The sequence below is a fragment of the Pinus tabuliformis genome, chromosome 1_1, assembly GCF_031772625.1.
Source record: "Pinus tabuliformis cultivar Carrire ecotype Pingquan chromosome 1_1, CPIR1, whole genome shotgun sequence".
NCBI classification, from domain to species: domain Eukaryota; kingdom Viridiplantae; phylum Streptophyta; class Pinopsida; order Pinales; family Pinaceae; genus Pinus; species Pinus tabuliformis.
Window position 1 is genome coordinate 283,689,918 of NC_142297.1, and position 15,016 is coordinate 283,704,933.

A 15,016-nucleotide genomic window follows, 5' to 3' on the forward strand; every position below is an offset into this window, starting at 1 on the left:
TCTGTTTTACCATGACTCCATTTTATATTGGTATCATCGACGAATCACTTCCTCCAGGCTAGCTTCAAAGGGTCTGATTCAAGGGCTTTCTTTTCAAATTTTTCTGTGTGGGTTGAATTCCTGAAAACCTTATGTCCGAAGGAGCCATCCTCCTTCCTAATGATGAGTATGTCTAAAAATGGGATGCTCATGCTTTCTTCTGGCTCCATAGTAAATTGTTAAGTTCTGTTTTACCATGAGTCAATTTTATATTGGTATCATTGACGAATCACTTCCACCAGGCTGGCTTCAAAGGGTGTGATTCAAGGGCTTTCTTTTCAAAGTATTCTGTGTGGGTTGACTTCCTGAAATCCTTATGTCCCAAAGAGCCATCCTCCTTCCTGTTGATGAGTACGTCTAAAAACGGGATGCTCATGATTTCTTCTAGCTCCATAGTAAATTGTCAAGTTTTCTATTACCATGAGTCCATTTTATATTGGTATCATCGACGAATTGCTTCCACCAGGTTGGCTTCAAAGGGTATGATTCAAGGGCTTTCTTTTAAAAGTATTCTGTATGGGTTGAGTTCCTGAAAACCTTATGTCCCAAAGAGCCATCCTCCTTCCTGATAGTGAGTACGTCTAAAAGTGGGATGCTTTTGTTTTCTTCTACATCCATAGTAAATTGTCAAGTTTTTTTTTCCCATGAGTCCATTTTATATTGGTATCATCGACGAATCACTTCCACTAGGCTGGCTCCAAAGGGTATGATTCAAGGGCTTTCTTTTCAAAGTATTCTGTGTGTGTTGACCTCTTGAAAACATTATGTCCCAAAGAGCCATCCTCCTTTCTGATGATGAGTACGTCTAAAAATTGGATGCTCATGTTTTCTTCTAGCTTCATAGTAAATTGTCAGGTTCTGCTTTACCATGAGTCCATTTTATATTAGTATCATCGACGAATCACTTCCACTAGGCTGGCTTCAAAGGGTATGATTCAAGGGCTTTCTTTTCAAGGTATTCTATGTGGGTTGACTTCCTGAAAACTTTATGTCGCAAAGAGCCATCCTCCTTCTCGATGATGAGTACGTCTAAAAATGGGATGCTCATGTTTTCTTCTAGCTCCATAGTAAATTGTGAAGTTCTATTTTACCATGAGTCCATTTTATATTGGTATCATCGACGAATCGCTTCCACCGGGCTCGCTTCAAAGTGTATGATTCAAGGGCCTTCTTCTCAAAGTATTCTGTGGGGTTGACTTCCTGAAAACCTTATGTCCCAAAGAGCCATCCTGCTTCCTCATGATGAGTACATATAAAAATGTGATGCTCATGTTTTCTTCTCGCTGCATAGTAAATTTTCAAGTTTTGTTTTACCATGAGTCCATTTTATATTGGTATCATCGACAAATCGCTTCTTCAAAGGGTATGATTCAAGGGCTTTCATGTCAAAGTATTTTATGTGGGTTGAATTCCTGAAAACCTTATGTCGCAAATAGCCATCCTCCTTCCTGATGATGAGTCATCTAAAAATGGGATTCTCATGTTTTCTTCTAGCTCCATAGTAAATTGTCAAGTTTTGTTTTACCATGAGTCCATTTTATATTGGTATCATCGACGAATCGCTTCCACCAGGCTAGCTTCAAAGGGTATGATTCAAGGGATTTATTTTCTAAGTATTATGTGTGGGTTGACTTCCTGAAATCCTTATGTCCCAAAGAGCCATCCTCCTTACTGATGATGAGTACTTCTAAAAATGGGATGCTCATGTTTTCTTCTAGCTCCATAATAAGTTGTCAAGTTCTGTTTCACCATGAGTCCATTTTATATTGGTATCATCGACAAATCGCTTCCACTAGGCTGGTTTCAGAGGGTATGATTCAAGGGCTTTCTTTTGAAAGTATCTGTGTGGGTTAACTTCCTACAAACCTTATGTCCCAAAGAGCCATCCATCTTCCTGATGATAAGTATGTCTAAAAATGGGATGCTTGTTTTTTCTTCTAGCTCCATAGTAAATTTTCAAGTTCTGTTTTACCATGAGTCCATTGTATATTGGTATCATCGATGAATCACTTCGACTAGGCTAGCTTTAAAGGGCATGATTCAAGGGATTTATTTTCAAAGTATTATGTGTGGGTTGACTTCCTGAAAACCTTATGTCCCAAAGAGCCATCCTCCTTCCTGATGATGAGTACATCTAAAAATGGGATGCTCATATTTTGTTCCAGCTCCATAGAAAATTATCAAGTTCTGCTTTACCATGAGTCCATTTTATTTTGGTATCATCGACGAATCACTTCCACCAGGCTGGCTTCAAAGGGTATAATTCAAGGGATTTATTTTCAAAGTATTTTGTGTGGGTTGACTTCCTGAAACCTTATGTCCCAAAGAGCCATCCTCCTTCCTGATGATGAGTACATCTAAAAATGTGATGCTCATGTTTTTTTCTAGCTCCATAATAAATTGTTAAGTTCTGTTTTACCATGAGTCCATTTTATATTGGTGTCATTGACGAATCGCTTCCACCAGGCTAGCTTCAAAGGGTATGATTTAAGAGCTTTCTTTTCAAAGTATTCTATGTGGGTTGACTTCCTTAAAACCTTATAACCCAAAGAGCCATCCTCCTTCCTGATGATGAGTACGTCTAAAAATGGGATGCTCATGTTTTCTTCTAGCTCCATAGTAAATTGTCAAGTTCTGTTTTACCATGAGTCCATTTTATATTGGTATCATCAACGAATCGCTTCCATCAGGCTGGCTTCAAAGGGTGTGATTCAATGGCTTTCTTTTCAAAGTATTCGATGTGGATTGACTGCCTCAAAAGCTTATGTCCCAAAGAACCATCCTCCTTCCTGATGATGAGTACGTCTAAAAATGGGATGCTCATGTTTTCTTCTAGTTCCATAGTCAAGTTCGGTTTTACCATGAGTCCATTTTATATTGGTATCATCGATGAATCACTTCCATCAGGCTGGCTTCAAAGGGTATGATTCAAGGGCTTTCCTTTCAAAGTATTCTATGTGGGTTGAGTTCCTGAAAAGCTTATTTCCCAAAGAGCCATCCTGCTTCCTGATGATGAGTATGTCTAAAAATTGGATGCTCAGTTTTTCTTCTAGCTCCATAGTCAAGTTATGTTTTACCATGAGTCCATTTTCTATTGGTATCATCGACGAATGGCTTCCACCAGGCTGGCTTCAAAGGGTATGATTCAGGGGATTTCTTTTCAAAGTATTCTGTGTGGGTTGACCTCCTGAAAGCCTTATGTCCCAAAGAGACATCCTCCTTCTTGATGATTAGTACGTCTAAAAATGGGATGCTCATGTCTTCTTCTAGCTCCATAGTCAAGTTTTATTTTACCATGAGTCCATTTTATATTGCTGTCGTTGACGAATTGCTTCCACTAGGATGGCTTCAAAGGGTATGATTCAAGGGCTTTCTTTTCAAAGATCACCTCTTTTGCCAATTGTGGCCAACTTATACATGGAATACGTTGAAAAGAAATCCCTTGAATCATACCCTTTGAAGCCAGCCTGATGGAATCAATTCGTCGATGTTTTCAATATGGAATGCACTCATGGTAAAATAGAACTTGACAAGTTTTTTATTCACCTCAACTCTATTTCTCCAGAAATAAAATTTACTATGGAGCTAGAAGAAAACATCAGCACCCCATTTTTTGATGTACTCATCATCAGGAAGGAGGATGGCTCTGTGGGACATAAGGTTTTCTGGAAGTCAACCCACACAGAAAGCTACCTCCGCACTGATTCCCACCATCACCTAGCTCAGAAGTTTGGTGTTCTAAACACTCTGGCCATCAGAGCCCTTCGAATTTTTTACTCTGAGCATCTGGATGAAGAAAATAAGCATTTAGGTTCAGATTTTAAGGGTATAGGCTACAAAGAGAAAGAAATTAAAATAGCTTTAGAGAGAGCTGAAAGAAAGGTGTTATCTCATAAGCCTAAGGCTCAAGACCAAGCTCAGTGTGGGAGGGTTTTTCTACCTTATATTCAAGGAGTGACAAATAAGATTGCTAAAATCCTGAGAAAGCAAAACATAATCACACAATTCTCAGCCCCTGGAACTATTATGCAAAGTATGAGGTATGTCAAGCATAATATTAATAGACATCAACTTAAGGGAGTCTATAAAATAGATTTTTCATGTGGAAAAACTTACATTGGTGAAATAGGTCGCTCCTTGCAGACAAGACTCAAGGAACATGGAGCTAATATTAGGAATGAAAGGTCTCGAACTTTGGCCCTTGCAGAGCATTCCTAAAAAACCAAGCACCATGCCTGCTTGGAAAATGCCTCAATTGTCGCAAGGGAAGAAAAACATCATAGGCGAAAGATTAGAGAAGCTCTTGAGATTATCAAACATCCACATAATCTCAACAAGGACAATGGTATTGAGATTAGCGGAAGCTAGTTTCACTTAATCAGAGAAATTAGGATCACCAATACATCTCATATATAGCGCTCAGTGGGTAGATATCTGTCGCTCCTATTCTAGCAGTTAGTAGTTAGTAACATTACTTTCATTGTTACTCTCAATAATAATTTTCAATACTATTAAGTATGAATTATAACATTTACAATAATAATTATGATAATAGCTATTACTATTATCATTAATTATTATTATGAAATGTTATTATTAATTATAATATTCTTATTAATATTAATATATTTTTAGTATTTAGTATTTAATATTAATATACTATACTAATGTTACTTTTTAGTGTAAGAATATTTTAAATATATATATTTTTATATATTCACATACTAATATATATTGAATATTAATACTAATATTTAATATAAATATTTATTATAATAATTGTGATAATAGCTATTACTATTATCATTATTTATTTTTAGGAATTGTTAGTATTATTAATTATTATTTACGATCTATTAATGAATCTATTAACTAAATTAAACTACTAATAATTAAACATTTAGCAGTAAATATTTATGATAAAGATTAAAGAATCAAAGTATTTATTTATTATTACATTAATAAATGGATTAAATAATAGTTTCTAAAATATTTTAAAATACTTTAAAATTATTTAAAATAAAGATAATAATAAATAAAAATAATTAAAACAAGTCGAGATCCATCCCATTTAAATCTACTCACCTCAAAACTATTTAAAACACTCATTCAATCTCTTCTACTATCAACATTCAAGAAGACCTGATGATGGATCTCTGTTGGGATTTGAAATGTCGACGGAAAATGGTTTTTACTGTGGGTTCTCCGGTACTAAGTTAGAATATATTAATTATTATTATGTAATTAAATTCAAGGATTTATATTTAACTCAAGGACTAAAATTTAAAACATTATGAATAACATTATACTTTATGAATATGAACCCTTAGATTAATAAACCCAAGGGATTGATATTATAAACCCAAGGGAATAATAAATTCAAATTATTTAATCTAAAAACCCAAGGTATTAATTATAAAACTCTAACGTATTTTAAACCCAAGGGAATAATATTAAATCAAAGGGATAAATATTAGAAACCCTAAAATAAACATGGTTGACCATGATTGACCACGGCTAATTATCATATTGGCATCATCTTTGTTAGAATGCGATGTTGGTTGACCATGACTGATTTTCAAATTGAGACAACCTTTGGCACAATCTGATATTGGACAATCATTGGACATGGTTTATTTTCATGTTGAGACAATCTTTCTCACAATGAGACGTTGGACCATGGATGACCATGGTTGACACAATGTGACATTAGACCAAGGGATTGAAAAACCAAAGAGATATAAATTGTTAGGTTGATAAGCCCAAGGGATTAATATTATAAACCCAATATATTAATTCTAAAACCCTAAGGTATTATAAATCCAAGGGAATAGTATTAAACAAAAAGTGATTAATATTATAAATCTAAGGTATAAAAACCCTAAGATAAATATTAGAAACAGAAGGGGTTAATACTAAAAACCAAAGGGATTGTAAACCCAAGGGAATAATATTATACCCATGAGATAAATATTATAAATCCAAAATATACAAACCCTAAGATAAATATTATAAATCTTAAGATAAACATAGTTGACCATGGTTGACCACGGTTGATTTTAATATTGACACAATCTTTGTCATAACGCGACAATCGAATATGGTTGACCATGATTGATTTTCATATTGAGACAACCTTTGGCAGAATTTGATGTTTGACAATGATTGGCCATGGTTGACCATGGTTGATTTTCAGATTGAGATAATCTTTGTCACAATGTGATGTTCGACCATGGTTTACCATGGATAACCATGGTTGTCACAATGTGACGGTTGGATGTTGCGCGTGGGATCCCCCCAAGCAATGTTTTGAGGCTTAAAGCCCAAGTTTTGACTAAGTCTGATGTAAAGACTCCACGATTTGTGGACGCAGAGTGCAAAGTTGTAATTGAGTCATAGGGTTGTCGGCCCTTACTTTTATAAATGTAGTGTTAGCTTGAGAGTTCTAACCATGGTCCACGGACCATGGGATTGTATAAATAGAGCGAGGCTATAAGTTTAAAGACACGATCATAGAAGAAATGAATCGAAGGAAGATCTAATGACGAAGCATTGATTCTAAGTGTAGAGTTGTGTCTTTGGGTCGTAGAGTAGGAGAAGGCTCTGCAATTGAGTGCACAGAGGCCTAGTAGTCCACAACTGAGTGTGTAGACCCCTATAGCTAAGTGCGCAGGGTAGGTTGAGTCTGTAATCGATTGAAGCATTAATAAAGAGAATTTTTACAATATTTTTGTGTATCTTTTACTGTTTTATGCATTGAAGTATATTGGGTATGAATTGCAAGTTTACTATTTATTTTTTGCGTGAACTTATATGAATGTGCTAAGTATGTGAATATAATATAAGGTATCAGTTTACGAGGAGATAACTAAATGTTATAAGAAGATAAGTAAGATTCATGGTGTGACTTGGTGAAATAGCGTAGATCATTGCTTTAGCAGAGCGAAGCTCCTTAGCCCCTAGTTAGGGATGCGTGAAGTCAAGTATAACAAGGTGTGAAGGCCTTGTAGGTCAGGAAAGTGTACGAAGTGACCTATGCAAAGGTATCCACAGTTGGACTAAGTTGACCCCTCAAACATCTCAAGGGTGCAGAAACTTGGTTCCAGCATTCCCCCATATTGGTTCGGGTGAGACCTTAGTTCGCACTCTGCAAACTATTGCCAAAAGGGCTAGTAGTACAGGGATTTGTTTGGCTGAATAACCCCAAACCTAGGTTAGGTCCCATCAAGCCAACAAATGGTTTTTGTTGTCGGGACAATTCATGGCTATCAAAGGAAAAGTGGTTAGGGTGCTACCTATACACAGAGATCCATGAAATGTTCTTCACATCCTTCCCTATTGAGCTGTACGAGTGGATCACGAAGCTAGCAGATAACTAAGGAAGGTGGAAAATCGATAATCCTATTGTGTGGACCTCGATATAGCATCCTAACCTAGGATTTTAGTAGATCGACGCATAGTTGAAAAACTTATGCCTTGAGATGCAGAGTCTGAAACAGGACAGGATAGCTTGCATGGAAGTATGCAAAGAAGTATGGTGCATAAAATGAAAGGTTCACTACCTGGTGTTCACAAATTACCTCACAGGAGGAGGACCGATGTCATTAAGAACGAAGGCACAAGTAGGACCTAGCGTGGTGCTGACTTTGTGGTGTGTGATTTGTCAAATAGGAGAAAATCATGCTACGGACAACTTCCATTTGTTACAGAAGTAAACACAAAATTCGCAACAGTTGTTCTGTAACTTTTGTAAATATGTTGGACACGATGGGCGCACCTGTAGAAGCTATGATTTGATGATGGATAGGACTCCCACCTATAGATTTCAGGCCAAAATGTGGCCCCTTAACCAGAATGCAGGAGTGGTGCGAATAGGATTTCAAGGCTGCGAACAAGGCCGAGATGTAGGAGGACCTGGAAGAGGTCACAGACAACTGATATGTTACAATTCCGGGTGACCAAGACATTATGCTTGTGACTGTATGAATCCAATGCGTCCATCATGTTTGTATTTTACCTTGTTTGATGATGAGATGGAGGATTTTCCTACACTGATAGCTAGGTTGCGCGACAAGGGAGCACTCCAACCTCCCCTGACTTAGAACTTGCAGATGATGAGGTCTGAGCCACGTGAGGAAGACCCCAATGTGAACATTGTGCTCCGAAGTGGAATTACGATAGGAGATGATAAAGGCAAACAACTTGAAGATAGTACTTGGGTTTGCAAGGCTTCTATGAAAGAACCAGAGCTTGATTTGGAGCACGCTAAGGAAACCTTCATGGAAGCTAGGAAGAGCTTCGCTAATGCCTCCAATTCAGGAAGCAAAGACTGACCAGAGCCAGAAATGGACCCATCGATGCTGATGACATTCCTAGAAACATGCATGAAGCTACTACATAATATTAAGGCTGTAGAGGGATTGCAGGAACTCATTAATAGATGCGCTGGGACCATGCCAGGAAAACCACGTGTATTCCAGAATATTGGAAAGCATGCGACAAGGACGGGAAGAGAAATGAGGTTGACCACGCAGATTGGAGAATATGAGATGGAACAAGTAATTTTGGACCTAGGGTAAGACGCGAAAATTCTGCCGAAGCAGACATGGGAGTGCATGGGAAGGATTACACTGTAATGGTATCCTATTCAGCTGTGAATGGAGAACCAACAAAAGATAATACCCATGGGGAGAGTGCAAGGAATCATCATGGATATTGAAGGAGCAAGTGCACTAGCAAACTTTGAAGTGATAGAGATTGTTGATGACAACAATTCCTATTCCTTACTCTTAGGAATCAATTGGGCCACTGACATGAACGGGGTGATAAATCTGAAGAAGCGCAAGATGATTTTTGAGAAAAAGTCTTTGCGTGTAGTCATACCTTTGGACCCTATAGAAGGAATGTGTTACACAGAGCAAGTGCGCAACTATGGAAGTGATGATGATTTGGACTCGATCTACAAGATAACCATGCAAGAGAAAGACTGGGTAAATCCCATCGCGGATGGATGGATCTCTTGGGAGCACAAAATCTCTTGTACAATGGATTCTAATGAGGAGATAGAGCGATGGTAGAACTAGTTGCACGACGTGACCACGTTGAACTATAATATGATGACAAGATCGTTCTGCTGCATATCGATAGAAGTGAGGGATCTGACTACTTATGATCGGTTAACTGAGGTAGATGCTTTCTTAAAGATATTTGAAAGGGAGGTGCTCGAACAACAATGTTTCGAGGCATTGAAATGGGTACTATGTGTTATGCCTGTGAGGTGGTGGAGTATGCACTAAGGAAGCTTTAAGGACTGGCGCGAATATAGGAGAATGATGTGCATGTGTTTTAGGAAGCCTCAAATGTGGCTAACAGATAAATATAATGTACGGGATGGTCCAGGCATGCATCTATCCAGGTCAGTACAGGCATATGTTAAACCACCTACGTGGATGCACATGGAATTCACGTTGGGAAACACGGTAAATAAGAATGTGTTGTCGAAGCAGTTACGTGAACGCTCCCTCCAGTTGGATCGACAAAATATGGAAAGAATGAGTGTGCAGAAGGTTACCCACGCAGAAGTCTTTAACAAAGTGTGTGAAGCACTGAACAGGGTATATAATGCACAAAAAAGTGATTGGGACCTGTTTGTACTAGTAGTATTATGGACTTATAGGACAACGTACAAGAAACTAATGGGACAGACGTCTTCTAGGTTGGCATATGGAGCAAACGTTGTAGTCCCAATAGAGTATAATATGCCTAGTTTGTGTATAATAGCACCATTAGATATGATAGTTCGTGGAGCCTTGGAAGGGACTGCGCATCTGAATGAAGAAGAACGCTTGGGACCTGAGGAAGAAATCTGACAGGGTGATCTTAGGCTCCAAGAACTTAGGAACGAAACAGTGCGGTTAAGGGAGAAAGGTGCTCTGGTGGAAGCGAAAGTCAAGAAGCTTAAGGAAAAATAAAAAAATATTTTCTAGATAAGAAAACTCGGGTGATAAAATAAGGTGCGCATGATTACATTGACAAGTTTGGGGAAAACCAAGAGTTGATAAGCTGGATGCCTTGGATTGGACCATATATTACTAGGGTGATCACCCATGGTGGTGCGATGCAGATGGTAAAGTGCGCGACACAAACAGTAAAAATAAAAGGTGGATTTTTCCTAGGAAAAGTGATGGATGGCCGGTTGAAACCTTATATAGGTGGCGCAACCACCTGACTAGCCATAGGAAGCATAGTCTTAGCACTCTAGGCAGTTGGAAGGAGGTGCGGGACTATAAACTACTCTACCCGAGAGCTGCGTGATGTCAGGCTGTGTGCATGAGAGAAGTGTCACAAGGTATACGACAGTGCAAGGGTGGTTGCACTGCCGCACAGGTTGGCTAGCAAGTGACCATTGTAGTCAGTATTCACGATGTGATGCTTGACTTGAGATGAAATGGAGCGGGTGGTAGGCATTTAAGTTGAGTTTTATTTGCAAGATTAAGGAAAATCTACCACCAAGGGAGCATTAATGGACTGGATTTGGGGGGGATGGTCGAATTCAAAATCAAAAGGCACTATAAATTACAAAGGACTGCCCAGAACACAACAATTGGTCATTTGATAATTGAGCTATTGAACACCCCGAGTATTCCGAACCGAGACCTGTTTTTCCTATGGAGAGCATTTTTAGAACACCTGATTGAACAATTGAGAGATTTTCGGATGAACAAGACAACAACATCTAAAGAAACCAGGGAATTATAGAAATGACCGCTGAAGAAGCCGCGCAGGCCATGACCATAGAAGATACCCATGACAGCGTTGGGACTGTTGCAGAAATCCCTAAATCACCATGCATGCCGAGACCAAAGAAAGATAAACAACCCATGGTTCTAGTGCATGTGTCCCCTCAAAACTCATTGTGAACTAGATTAACAATGGAGGAAAAAGGGAAAGTGATTAACTTGGAAACCGATGAGGAGGAGGAATACCTTGAGGATATCATAATCGAAGAGTACGAGGATGAGGGCATGGAGGAAGAAACCAAGGCTGTGGTCCCTCTAACCAAGCTACCCACATATGTCCCTCTGCAAAAGGGGAAGGCAAAGGTGCCCAAGGACCTGTAAGATAGTAAAAGGCTCTGCAGACTCCGCTGTTACCTGATGATATCATTTTCAAAGGAGCTCACTTGGGAAGGGTGCCGAGCTTAATGTTCGAATACTGGGATCTCGCTGACAACGAAAAATTCCCTCATTGGGCTACCGCGCACCACATGAGGCCAATACTCATCCTGGCAAATACTCATCCTGGTGCATGATAGGTGTTTGTGGCTGGAGAAGCCTGTCCCCATCATGCACCACCTAATCCATCGAAGTACTTGACTCCCGTGTAAAGGAGAAGACCCCACAGACATTTCAGAGGGTAAAAGCAGTGATTTGTCCATTGCAGAGGCCATGAAAAACAAATACAAGCTGGAGAAGAAAAGGAGGGGCTACGCAATCTCTAGTACCAACAATAGGGCAGTCAGAGTTGGGACTCAGATACTGGCAAGTAAGGTCATGCGGAAGTGTCGTGCGGATGAGGTGCCTGCGCTGGTGGTTGCAATTGCCAAACAATGCGTAGAGGGGGTCCAGTTTAACTAGTCTGAAGTCTTGTGCAAGGAGTTCCTGGAAAATTGCTGTGAGGCACATGACTAGGGGAAAACCTTCCACTATGCATGGCTTCTGCTGTCCATAGTGCTGGTGGCTGGGGAATTGCCGAGGGAAAGCTAGTTCCCCACAATTGCAAGGGATCTCCCAAAAGCCGCAAAGTACACTTCACTGTGGGCTACTAAAGATGTGCACCGCATCCGTGACAATAAAATATTTTGGGTGTTCATGGAGATGAACATCACGATGGCGATTAACGGCAAGCCGTAGTTATCACCCACTGTCTACAATAGCCTACAAAGTTTCGCAGAGTTTAAAGCAGACTTTCATCACATCTACCTCAGGGTGTGCAAGGACCCTACTAAGAAGTAGAACAAACCACCATATGTGGCCATAGATGATCTCATATTTGACATAATTGAGACGTGTCTGCTAGAGTGGCACACTCTAGATATCTTCATAGTGGAAATGTCTGCTATGCATAAAAAGAAGGAGCAGGCAAAAGTGCATGTGGCACAGTTGGAAAAAAAGAGAAGGAAAGAAGCAGCAACAACAAAGGTGTAGGAGGCACGGCATGCTACGCAGACACCAGTAGAACAACAAAAGGACACAACAACACAAAAGGCAGTAGAGAAGGAGTGTGAGTGCTAGAAGTCAGCTTCACCTGAGTAGGAGCAAGATATGGAAACATAGATAGAGGAGGGTGGCGTGGACCCATGGAAAACGTCGACACTATTGAAGTGCCAGTGCTTGAGAGATCAGATGGGGTCATGCAAGAATGTAAAAGTATCTAAGACGTCTATTGACCCGATCACCCTTACTGAGGGGGATCTGCACAATATAGGAGAGATAGTGGGAAACCTCACCACAGAGGCCCTCCAGAACTTTGTAGAGGAGAATCAGATTGTGTTGGGGGCCCTTTGAGCATAGATTCAAGAGTTGCAAGTGCGCACTCCTCAGGCTGCTACTCTCTCGACCAACCTCGCAGTAGGAACAGTTGTAGCTGAGGAAATGTTACGCGCTTGTACGCCCAACACAATAATGCTACCAGAAGGCGCACTGGTTACAGCAAATTAAGAAAACAGGCCTACAGTCAGCACATTGAAAGGAATAGGGATCAACATGGTTGTGCTACCCTAGGAGACGCTCTATGTTCTTTAGGATGGGATTACTGCAAAACTACGGGCTAGGGAGAGAAACACACTACAGGTGTTGAGCGAATAGAGGATCAACATGGAGCAGTTGATCTTGCAACATGATGACGTCGTGTCTTAGAATAGGCAGATGGTACAGGTCATTGAAGAAGCCTACTAGATGGTCCCTGAGCTGGCCATCCAAGAAGAAGCACCAGTAGAGGTGCACATCGACAGGTTAGTAGTAGGGGTGTGCGAGGTGCGAGAAGAAATGGCCAAGGTTCAATTGGAGCTAAACCTCCAGATAGAAGAGCTGCTGTTAAAGGTGCAATCTTCAACTCCTCCAGAGGTAAGGGAACACCGTGCCAGTGCCATTATATCAGGGATGGAGGAGATCAACAGTGTAGTGAGGGATTGCACTAAAATGTTGGAAGAAACATTCAAGGTCCTCACCACTCTGCAGGAGGACCTGAACATACAACACTGAGAAATAGAGGCGCGTGAACTACAGTAGCAGCATGACAACGTCAAAGGGACCGCGCAGGTGTAGGCCCTCACATAGAGGCTCGCGCGAATGCAACAGGCCAAAGCGCTTAAGGAGCAAGTAGATGTAGTGCAACATAGAGAAGCAATTTTGAAGGCTTGTGTTCAGCCTTGGATCGATGAGGCCTTCGTAATCACAATAAAAATTGAAGGCAAGCTCGCGCATATGCAGGGGACGCAAGAGCAGAAATAGGGGAGCAGTTCTGACACCGCAGTCTCGGAACAACGTGTACAGAAGATACAACAGGAAGTTGCTCAATGCATTGTCGACCTTGCAACAGTTCAAGTAGAGTTGGGAGGTCTCCACGTGCAGATCTTCACACTGATAGAGTGACTCAAGGGCGAGTCACAATGTTTGTGTTGGGGGCCTGTTGGGCGTGGGATCCCCCAAAGGCATGTTATCGAGCTTAAAGCCCAAGTTTTGACTAAGTTCGATGTAAATACTCTGCGATTTGTGGGCGCGGAGCATGAAGTTGTAATTGAGTCATAGGGTTGTCCACCCTTACTTTTGTAAATTTAGTGTAGGCTTGAGAGTTCTACCCATGGTCTGTGGACCATGGGATTGTATAAATAGAGTGAGGCTCTAAGTGTAAAGAGACGATTGTAGAAGAAATGAATTAGTGGAAGATATAATGATGAAGCATTGAGTCTATGTGTAGAGTCGTGTCTTTGGGTTGTAGAGTAGAAGAAGGCTCTGCAGCTAAGTGCGCACAGGCCTAGTAGTCCGCAGCTGAGTGCGCGGACCCCTGCAGCTGAGTGCGCAGGGCAGGTTGAGTCTGTAACCGATTGAAGCATTAATAAAGAGAAGTTTTACAATATTTCTATGTATCTTTTCATGTTTTATGCATTGAAGTATATTGGGTATGAATTGCAAGTTTACTGTTTATTTGTTGCATGAACTTATATGAATGTGCTAAGTAAGTGAATATAATATAAGGTATCTGTTAATGCAGAGATAACTAACTTTTATAAGAAGATAACTAAGATTCGTGGTGTGACTTGTGGAAATAGCACAGATCATTGCTTTAGCAGTGAAAAGCTCCTCAATCCCTAGATAGAGCTGCGTGAAGTCGAGTATAATAGGGCACGAAGGCCTCGTAGGTTAGGAAAGTGTGAAAAGTGACCTGCACGAAGGTATTCACAGTTGGAACAGATTTACCCCTTAGACATCTGAAGGGTGCGGAAGCTTGGTTCCAGCATCCCCCCATATTGCTTCGGGTGAGACCTTGGTCTGCGCTCCATGGACTGTTGCTGAAAGGGTTAGTAGTACAGGGATTTGTTTTTCTAAATAACTCTGAACCTAGGTCTGGCCCCATGAAGCCAACATTGGCCAAGAGACATTTTTTGTCACAATGTGTCTATAGTTAACCATGGTTTATATACATATTGAGACATTCTTTGACACAATGTGACGATGGAACATGGTTCACCATGGCTCATTTTCATATCAATACAATCCTTGTCACAATGCGACGTTGGTTGGTTTTCATATTCAGAGAATCTTTGTTACAATTTGGCGTTGGACCATGGTTGACCATGATTATAAACTCAATGGATTTATATTAAACCACAATATTAATAATATAAACCATATGAATAATATTATACCCTAGGAATATGAACACTTATATTAATAAACCAAAGAGAATAATAAACCTA